This window comes from Arachis hypogaea, chromosome 12, assembly GCF_003086295.3.
Source record: "Arachis hypogaea cultivar Tifrunner chromosome 12, arahy.Tifrunner.gnm2.J5K5, whole genome shotgun sequence".
NCBI lineage: Eukaryota > Viridiplantae > Streptophyta > Magnoliopsida > Fabales > Fabaceae > Arachis > Arachis hypogaea.
Genome location: NC_092047.1, coordinates 25,890,021 through 25,900,355, shown reverse-complemented (window position 1 = coordinate 25,900,355; position 10,335 = coordinate 25,890,021). Strand labels below are relative to the sequence as shown.

The 10,335-nt window shown below is 38.2% G+C and overlaps 1 non-coding gene across 1 annotated transcript; it reads left to right on the top strand.

Moving 5' to 3' along the window:
- Positions 1-8,254: 8,254 nt before the first annotated feature.
- Positions 8,255-8,362, top strand: LOC112731549 (small nucleolar RNA R71). The gene has a single exon (XR_003167322.1). It is a non-coding gene; the product is annotated as a small nucleolar RNA R71 (small nucleolar RNA).
- Positions 8,363-10,335: the final 1,973 nt, after the last annotated feature.

Here is a 10,335-nt window from a genome sequence, read left to right as displayed (position 1 = left end):
TGTGCACCTGACTATCTTTCTAAAATATTTGAGGAAATATTTTGGCTCTTAGCCAAACTTGTGTGCATTTTGTTTTAAAACTCTACATAATCTACTTCAACGTGAAATTGATTTAGAGAAAAGCCACATTTATGCTTTTGTTACTCTTTTGAAGAATGTTTATTACTTGACTTTCTTCTAAACTGCGAAGTGATTTTTCCGCAAGTTTTTTATTCTTTTATGAACAATGTATTTGGAAGTATTTTTAATCATGCTCTTAAGTTCTGTGAGCTTTGCCTTGGGTTTGAGATATTCTCTTCTGTAAACCTCATACTTCTTCGACTCAGTTTGAATTTGTTTCAAACCAATGCGCTGATTTTCTTCTTATGGATCCTATTGAATTTCTTTGATCCAAGGGTTATCTTTGAAGTTGTCAATTGAATTGTGTTTAGCAAACTTCATTGCTTGAGCATCCTTGTTTATCTAGAATTGGATACACTCGCTCAAATCTATGAGTATTATTGTTGACATTTATCTCTCATTTCTAAATCTTGTATCCTTCTGAGTAGACTCGAGAATTGTTTTGATATCACATGCGACTTGTAGACGTAGTAATGCGATGCGTTAGTTCTTTAAGACGTGATATATGTATACGGAAGGTGAAGCGGTAGGTGTGCAACGTTGAGTTGTGGGTGATTTGTTTCTTGCAAGCGGGTTTGCGATCGTTAGGCTTATGATCGGATATGGGGATTGTAAAGTGCTTGATGGAGTGGGAAGGTTGAAGCTTTGAGGTTGAGATGAGATTAATGTGCGGATGTTGAGCACGTAGTTGTAACCTCATCCTGTTTTATAACCTTCAATGCCTTGCCTTACTATCACATGTTTGACCCATGTCACCTTTTGCATGGAACTTACCTTGTAATGTTCACTTTGCAACCATACTCCTACCTTTGTATCTTTATGCATCCGACCATCCAAGTATTTGAAAACCGTATATATGTTTATATGTTGAGATATTTTTGCTTCTTCCTTAAATGTGTTAAGGGTGAACAGTTATGAAATTTTTTTTCGTTTTGTATCAATTTTCGAGGGTGAAAAATTTTTATAAGGTGGGTAGAATGTAAGACCCAGAACTTTTGAAAAGTCTTTTTATGAGCAAGTCTCAAATCATATAGTTATTTATAACCTTGATTTCAGAAATTATTTTATTAAAGATAATTAAGGCAAGTTTTGATTTATTGAATTTGAAACGAGTTATGATTATTATCCAATTTTATAATTTTTGGATTATTTTCTATATTTAGATTATAAAGTTGGTAGTTGTGAAATAATAAGGATTTCTATATGATTTGGATTAAATAATTAGTATTTTAAATATTAATGTTGCTAGTTTGGAAAATAGAGAAATTAATTATATTATTTCTAATTTTTAAATTTGGGCATTTTATTGAAAATAATTTCTAAAGTTGATGAGTAACTAGTACTTTCTATATACCATTAGGGTTGGATTTAATTTGGGTTTCAATTATAATATTATCCCCAATTTTAAGTGAAATTACTAAAATGCCCCTAACTCTAATTTTTGAAAATAAAATCCTAACCTTAAAACCATACCCGGTTACCCATTGCATCTCCTCATGCCCCAGCAGCCAAACACACACAGTTTTCCAACTGAATGAAAGAAAGAAAGAAGGGGTTAGGAGGAAATGGGAAGAAGCAGAGAGGGGGAGAGGGACAGAGAGCGGCGGTGTGAGAGGAAGAGAGGGACGAGGCAGCACCGGTGGACCTTGCTGCCGCCGTCGTGCTGAGCCGTCGCGTTCTGCATCGTTGTACACCAAAGAAAGAGAGAAAGAGATCGGGCAGGAATTAGGGGACCGAAGGCGGAGGGAGTGCGGCAGGGGAAGCCATCGCCGCCAGTCACCGTCGCAAGGCTCTGCTGCATCCCTACCGCGCTTGGGTGTTGTCGAAGCCACTCCTGCTGCCGCTGCTACTAGGGTCTGCCACCGTCCTGTCCCTGGAGCCTGAGCCGCGCATCTGTCACCGAACCAGAGGAGCTCATCCTTGCTGAGTCACCGCCATCTTGCCTCTGCCGGTGAGCACGAAGAGAGAGGGAGACGGGAGTTTGCACAGCAGAGAGAGGGAGAGCGCGACAGGGGAGACCATCGCCGCCTGGGTCGCCGTCGCCGGGCCTCCTTGTCGTCGCCAGTTCTGCTTGTTCTGTCGCCGGGAAACTCGTCGCTGTGGCGGTCTCACTGCCGCCGTCCTTGTGGCTGGTGTCGTCACCGCGGAAGCCACCTGCGTCACCGCTGGAGGAAGGGAGATCCGCGCCATTGCTGCGGTTTATGCCGCTGGAATTGCTCTGTCGCTGCCAGAATTTCTGGTCGCTGCCGTTCTGGTGAGCTTGCCCTGTTTTTGGTTCTTCTTAGTTTCGCCAATTCAATTTGTTTGAAGCTGTCACTAAAACTATTGTGTTTAATAAAGGGGCTGTCATATGTTACGTTGTCGCTGCCGGAGGACCTGCGGCTCTGCATTTCCGACCGCCGGTGGTGGCGCGGGTGTTGCTGGAAACACCATCGGAACTGCCGCTACTCGGTGTAGTTGTTCTTCCCTTGTTGCGATAAGCAGGCTCATTTCGAAAAGCCCTTTTTAGTCAGTATTTTTGTTTCGAAAGCCCTGAATTAGTGTTCAATTCCGTGTAGTAAAGTGTTTATGATGTTGACGGTTCTAGGGATTAGATTCCGAGTTTACTTGTGGCGTTGAGGTTGTTTCTTCTATTGAGGAAAACAAGCGGAGCTGAGGATTTGGTTGTCGCGGATTTTGGGCTAAGCGAAAAGAGTTCAGTTGACACGCTTGGGTTATGGTTTCAGCATGTTGAGGTAGGGGCACTTTCCAAACACTATGTTTTATGTATTGGAATTATTACATATGGATACTGATGTGAGATATTGTGTATTTGGTGATTGTATCTGCCTTATGTATTATTTGATTGACTCGAATGATTATGGATGTTGGTTTGGCTGAATTGTTGTGCGGCTTTATGAAATGTAATGTTTCGAAGTTGATTCTTTAAAGATTTGAAATATGAGTTTAATCCGTTGAGGATTGATTTGAATTGAGTCAATTATTATGATGACGTGAAAGATAGAATATTCTTGAAATTCAACCCGGGGTTGCTTTAATTGATTTGGTTTTGATAAATGATTTGTTGCTGAACCGATTCTTTAAAGCTTTGGAATTGATTTCTGGTTTTGAGCTGTTGAAAAGGAAAGAGAAACGGTTTAGTTGGGACCCGAACCGGGTGGCAAAAGTCCAAGTTTTAGGGGAGGTGCTGCCGGAATTTCTACAAAATCCTAATCTTGTTTAAAAAGTTATTTAAAAAGGATTGGATTTGAGAAGTTGTATTATTTGATTTATTAAGAGAATATTTGTATTTTCAAGCTTAATTTATTTAGTGAACTTTATGCCTTGAGTTTGACTTATTTAGAAATGAACTATTTTTACCGTTTGAATCACTGAAGGAAAGAATGATGCTCTAATATTGATTTCAATATAAAAAGGAGCTTTTAGTGATTTCAAAGGAATCTAGACTTTTGATTGAGTAATTAAGTTTGAGGAATTTTGGAAGAGTTATAAAAATGGGTTCCAAAAAGAAACTGAAAGTGGTTTGATTCAAATGAACCGGTTCCTTTTCAAATGAGTTGATTTTTGGACCGGGTTGGAACTCGTGATTTTGTATGGTCAGTTTCATAATAAATTCAGTTTTATTTACTTGAACCGAGAATTCATGATTTTAAGAGTTTCGATGAATTTTAAGGAATTGATATAGGTTGACCTTCCCTAAAGACTTGAGACTCTGCCGAGAAACTTTTGTTATAAAATCCCATTGTTGTATGGGTGATTTTGAATACTTTGAAATAAATCCTTAACTTGCCATGGTTTTGGAAGTTTTGGAAAGAGAATGCCGAGAGTGGCTTTGTTTTAAAAAGGAAACTCACTTTGAGTAAATTTGGCTTATGAGCCTGAGATGATTTGAAAATGAGATCTTTAAAGCCAAGGCTGAAAAGAGTTGAAATTTGATTTCAAAGTGAAATGGCTTAAGAAAAGTGATTTGTGGCTTAAATGCCGGTTTTATGAATTTGATGATGTTGAATGGTGGAAGTGCTGTTTTGTTATGGGCCAGAATGGCTGTGTATGATTATGAATATTGGCTGGTTCTGGATTGAACTGTGAGCCGGAATGGCTGTGTATGATATTGATTTATGGCTGATTGCCAAATGAGTTATGGGCCGTATGGCTGACTATGAATTATGAATTTAAGCCGGATGGCTGAGATGGATGTTGATCCATGGCTGGGACTGAATGAATATATGCTTGAGATACCTGGGTAGTAGCAAGGGTTGTGGTTCGTCCCACTTGCTCCAGGTCAGAGACTGTGACGCTTGGGTAGTAGCGGTAGTTGTGGTGATTCCACTCGCTCCAGGTTGAGCTTTTAAACACCCGCCTGGGTAGTAGCCGCAGTAGTGGTTATTCCACTAGCTCTGGGTTGAGCGGGCAGTAGCAAGGGGGTTGTAGCTCAAACCTACTTGCTCCACGATGGGTGTTTCTGTCCATGGTTAGCTACCAGGACGTGTCGGGTTGGCTATATAACCGACAGATGATATCATCAGCCATTAGGGACAGACATGCATCATACGCATCTATGTGACATTGTTTGGGTGTGCATATTATACTTGGTTTGCCTATGTGAATAATTGCTAATTGTTCTACTTGCAATAACTGTTTGTTTGTGCTTGCATCGTCCTAATTGTGTTTGCTACTGGGACTCTGTTGGACTGTGGTGATTGGTTGATGGTTGGATTGTTTGGGCCTAGGGCCGTGGTTGGAATGAGATGAACCGAGGGTTGATTTCGGTTGTGTTTCTGGTTTGGAATAATATATGAAAGGCTATTTTGTTTCAGTATAGATAAACCGTTTTGAAAGGCTTTTGAGTCTTTGAGAATTGAATGGTTCCTCTTTTAGAAAAGATTTTCGACTTTACTTTTATTGTAAACCGTTGTTTTTGAAAAGAGGCATGAGACGGTTATTAATCACTGGTGCGGTTATCTTCATGTATCCTATTACAGTAATTCCTAAAAACCCTCTACTGAGAACCCTTTCGAGGATGATGTTCTCACCCCCCTACATTTTTCCCCTTTCAGGATATGGGCGCAGAAGTTACGAAGAGCTTATTTAATTGTTGTTGTGATGCTCTGTATTGTTTTAGTTATGGTTTATTGTACCCTCGCCTTTATCTTGTTATAATCTGTAAGAGGGATAGGAATTGTATTGGATTATGTTTGTAATATTACATATATATATGTATGTATATATATGGTTGTACTCTTTATGAGTTTTTGTAAGTTGTATGGTATCTATGGATGTACGTTATCGAACGAAAGTAATTTTCGGGAGCGGTTTAAAGTTTAAAGTTTTAAACAGGCTCATATTTTAGTATTAAATAGTATAAGTGTCGTCGTAATGTCCGAGCAATCAGAGTCGCGCAGCCGGAAGCGTGAGCTTTAGTAGTTAGGGTGTTACAAAAAGTTTATGCTTTTACCACACCAAACTTAGAATTTTGCTCGCCCTCGAGCAAGAGAAGAAAGAATAGATGATGAAGAAGAAGAAAATATGGAGGAGATGAGGGAAAGGTGTATTCGGCCAAGAAGAGAAGAGAGGGTTGTGTAGTGTGAAAATGAGGAAGAATGGAGGGCTTTATATAGGGAATGGAGGGGGGTAAGGTTCGGCCATAAGGGTGGGTTTTAGGTGGGAAATTGGTTTTGAATTTTGAAGGTAGGTGGAGTTTATGAGGTAGGTTTATGGGGAAGAGTGGATGGATGTGAGTGGTGAAGTGGTGATAGGAAGATATGATTTTAAAAAATAATTTATACGCTCATATCTGATAGGGAAGAGAGATTGAGGTGATTGGTGAAGAGTTTTGGGGAAGAGTGTTTATTGGGAAGGGAGGATGAACATTGAGAAGAGGGAAGAGAGTGAGTGGTGGTAGGTGGGGATCCTGTGGGGTCCACAGATCCTGAGGTGTCAAGGATTTGCATCCCTGCACCCATTAGGCATGTAAAATGCCTTTGCATGCAATTCTGGCGTTTAAACGCCGAATTGATGCTTGTTCTGGGCGTTCAACGCCCAGATGCAGCATATTTCTGGCGTTGAACGCCAGCCAGATGCTTGTTTCTGGCGTTCAGTGCCAGCTCTTCTTCACTGTGCATTTCTGGCGTCTGAACGCCAGGATGCTGCTTGTTTCTGGCGTTCAACGCCAGAAACATGCTCTATTCTGGCGTTGAACGCCAGATAGATGCTCCTTACTGGCGTTTAAACGCCAGTGAGATCCTCTTCCAGGGTGTGATTTTTCTTCTGCTGTTTTTGATTCCGTTTTCAATTTTTATATTTATTTTGTGACTCCACATGATCATGAACCTAATAAAACATGAAATAACAATAAATTAAAATTAGATAAATAAAAATTGGGTTGCCTCCTAACAAGTGCTTTTTTAATGTCAATAGCTTGACAGTGGGCTCTCATGGAGCCTCACAGATGTTCAGAGCATTGTCGAGACTCCCCAACACCAAACTTAGAGTTTGGATATGGGAGTTCAACACCAAACTTAGAGTTTGGTTGTGGCCTCCCAACACTAAACTTAGAGTTTGACTGTGGAGGCTCTGGTTGACTCTGTTTTGAGAGAAGCTTACTGTGCCTCTTTTCCATGTTTACAGAAGGATGTCCTTGAGTTTTAAACTCAAGGGAGTCCTCATTCAATTGAAGGACTAATTCGCCTCTGTCAACATCAATCACAGCTCTTGCTGTGGCTAGGAAGGGTCTTCCAAGGATGATGGATTCATCCTCATCCTTCCCAGTATCTAGGACTATGAAATCAGCAGGGATGTAAAGGCCTTCAACCTTTATTAACATGTCCTCTACTTGTCCATAAGCCTATTTTCTGGAATTGTCTGCCATCTCTAATGAGATTTTAGCAGCTTGTACCTCAAAGATTCCCAGGTTCTCCATTACAGAGAGTGGCATGAGGTTTATTCCTGACCCCAGGTCACATAGAGCCTTCTCAAAGGTCATGGTGCCTATGGTACAAGGTATCAGGAATTTTTCAGGATCCTGTTTCTTTTGAGATAATCTCAGTTGATCCAATGCATTTAGTTCATTGGTGAACAGGGGAGGTTCATCTCCCCAAGTCTCTTTACCAAATAAATTGGCATTTAGCTTCATGATAGCACCAAGGAACTTGGCAACTTGCTCTTCAGCAACATCCTCATTCTCTTCAGGAGAAGAATACTCTTCAGAGCTCATGAATGGCATAAGGAGGTTCAATAGAATCTCTATGGTCTCTAGATGAGTCTCAGATTCCTTTGGTTCCTCAGAGGGAAACTCCTTATTGATCACTGGACGTCCCAGGAGGTCTTCCTCCTTGGGATTCACGTCCTCTCCTTCCTCCTTGGATTCGGCCATGATGGTCATTTCAATGGCCTTGTACTCTCCTTTTGGATTTTCTTTTGTATTGCTTGGGAGAGTACTAGGAGGGATTTCAGTGACTCTTTTACTCAGCTGGCCCACTTGTGCTTCCAAATTTCTAATGGAGGACCTTGTTTCATTCATGAGACTCACAGTGGCCTTAGATAGATCAGAGACTAAGTTTGCTAAATTAAAAGTATTTTGTTCAGAGTTCTCTGTCTGTTGCTGAGTGGATGATGGAAAAAGCTTGCTATTGCTAAACCTGTTTCTTCCACCATTATTAAAGCCTTGTTGAGTTTTTTGTTGATCCTTCCATGAGAGATTTTGGTGATTTCTCCATGAGGGATTATAGGTGTTTCCATATGGTTCACCCATATAATTCACCTCTGCTATTGCAGGGTTTTTAGGATCATAAGCTTCTTCTTCAGAAGATGCCTCTTGAGTACTGTTGGATGCAGCTTGCATTCCATTCAGACTCTGAGAAATCATATTGACTTGCTGAGTCAATATTTTGTTCTGAGCCAATATGGCATTCAGAGTATCAATTTCAAGAACTCCCTTCTTCATAGGCGTCCCATTACTCACAGGATTCCTCTCAGAAATGTACATGAACTGGTTATTAGCAACCATGTCAATGAGTTTTTGAGCTTCTGCAGGCGTTTTCTTTAGGTGAATGGATCCACCTGTAGAAGTATCCAATGACATCTTAGCTAATTCAGACAGACCATCATAGAATATATCCAGGATGGTCCATTCTGAAAGCATGTCAGAAGAACACTTTTTGGTCAGTTGCTTGTATCTCTCCCAAGCTTCATAGAGGGATTCACCTTCTTTCTGTTTGAAGGTTTGAACATCCACTCTAAGCTTACTAAGCTTTTGAGGAGGAAAGAACTTGGCTAAGAAAGCCGTGACCAGCTTATCCCAAGAGTTCAGGCTATCTTTGGGTTGAAAGTCCAACCACACTCTAGCTCTGTCTCTTACAGCAAAAGGGAAAAGCATGAGCCTGTAGACTTCAGAATCTACTCCATTAGTCTTAACAGTATCACAGATCTACAAAAATTTAGTTAAGAACTGAAAAGGATCTTCAGATGGAAGTCCATGAAACTTGCAGTTCTGCTGCATCAGAGAAACTAATTGAGGTTTCAGCTCAAAGTTGTTTGCTCCAATGGTAGGGATGGAGATGCTTCTTCCATGTAAATTTTAATTAGGTGCAGTAAAGTCACCAAGCATCCTCCTTGCATTATTATTATTTTCGGCTGCCATCTCCTCTTCTTGTTCGAAAATTTCTGAAAGGTGCTTGCTGGATTGTTGTAATTTAGCTTCTCTTAGTTTCCTCTTCAGAGTCCTTTCAGGTTCTGGATCTGCTTCAACAAGAATATTCTTGTCCTTGCTCCTGCTCATATGAAAAAGAGGGAACAAAAAATAATAATAATAATAGGGATCCTTTTTACCACAGTATAGAGGTCCCTGTGTGAGTAGAAGAAAAGAAGAAGAAAAGAATGTAATGTAAGGAAAGAAACACAAGGGTGATGAGAGCAGAGATGTGAGATGAAGAGAAGTGTTAGTAGATGAAGAAATAAATAGAATGAGATGAGAGAGAAAGAGGATTTTCGAAAATAATTTTTGAAAAAGAGTTAGTGATTTTCGAAAATAGTTTTTGAAAAAGGTTAGTAATTTTCGAAAATTAGGAATAAAATTAAAATAAAAAATTAAAATAATTAGTTAATTAAAAAGAATTTTTGAAAAAGAGGGAGATATTTTCGAAAATTAGAGAGAAAGGGTTAGTTAGGTAGTTTTGAAAAAGATAAGAAACAAACAAAAAGTTAGTTAGTTAGTTGAAACAAATTTGAAAATCAATTTTGAAAAGATAAGAAGATAAGAAGTTAGAGAAGATATTTTAAAATTAAATTTTTGAAAAAGATATGTTTTAAAAAGATAAGATAATAAGATATTTTTGAAAAGATATGATTGAAATTAGTTTTGAAAAATATTTGCTTTTTAAAATTACAATTAATGACTTGATTCACAAGAAATCACAAGATATGATTCTAGAATTTAAAGTTTGAATCTTTCTTAACAAGCAAGTAACAAACTTGAAATTTTTGAATCAAAATATTAATTGTTGATGATATTTTCGAAAATTATGAGAAAAAATTAAGAAAAAGATTTTTGAAAAATATTTTTATAATTTTCGAAAATAAGTAAGAAAAATAAAAAAGATTTGATTTTTGAAAAAGATTTTGAAAAAGATAAGATTTTTAAATTGAAAATTTGATTTGACTCATAAAAACAACTGGATTTTAAAAATTTTTGAAAAAGTCAAATCTAATTTTCGAAATTTTAAGAGAGAAAAAGGGGAAGATATTTTTTTTTATTTTTGAATTTTTAATGATGAGAGAGAAAAACATGAAAATGATGCAATGCATGAAAATTTTGGATCAAAACAATGAATGTATGCAAGAATGCTATGAATGTCAAGATGAACACCAAGAACACTATGAAGATCATGATGAACATCAAGAACATATTTTTGAAAAAATTTTTAATGCAAAGAAAACATGCAAGACACCAAACTTAGAAATCTTTCATGTTTAGACTCTATGGATGCAAAAATGCACATGTAAAACAAGAAAAGATGCAAAACAAGAAAACATCAAGATCAAACAAGAAGACTTACCAAGAACAACTTGAAGATCATGAAGAACACCATGAATGCATGATTTTTTTTCAAAAAATGCAAGATGAACATGCAATTGACACCAAACTTAAAATTTGACTCAAGACTCAAACAAGAAACACTAAATATTTTTTTGATTTTTATGATTTTATTAAATTTTTTT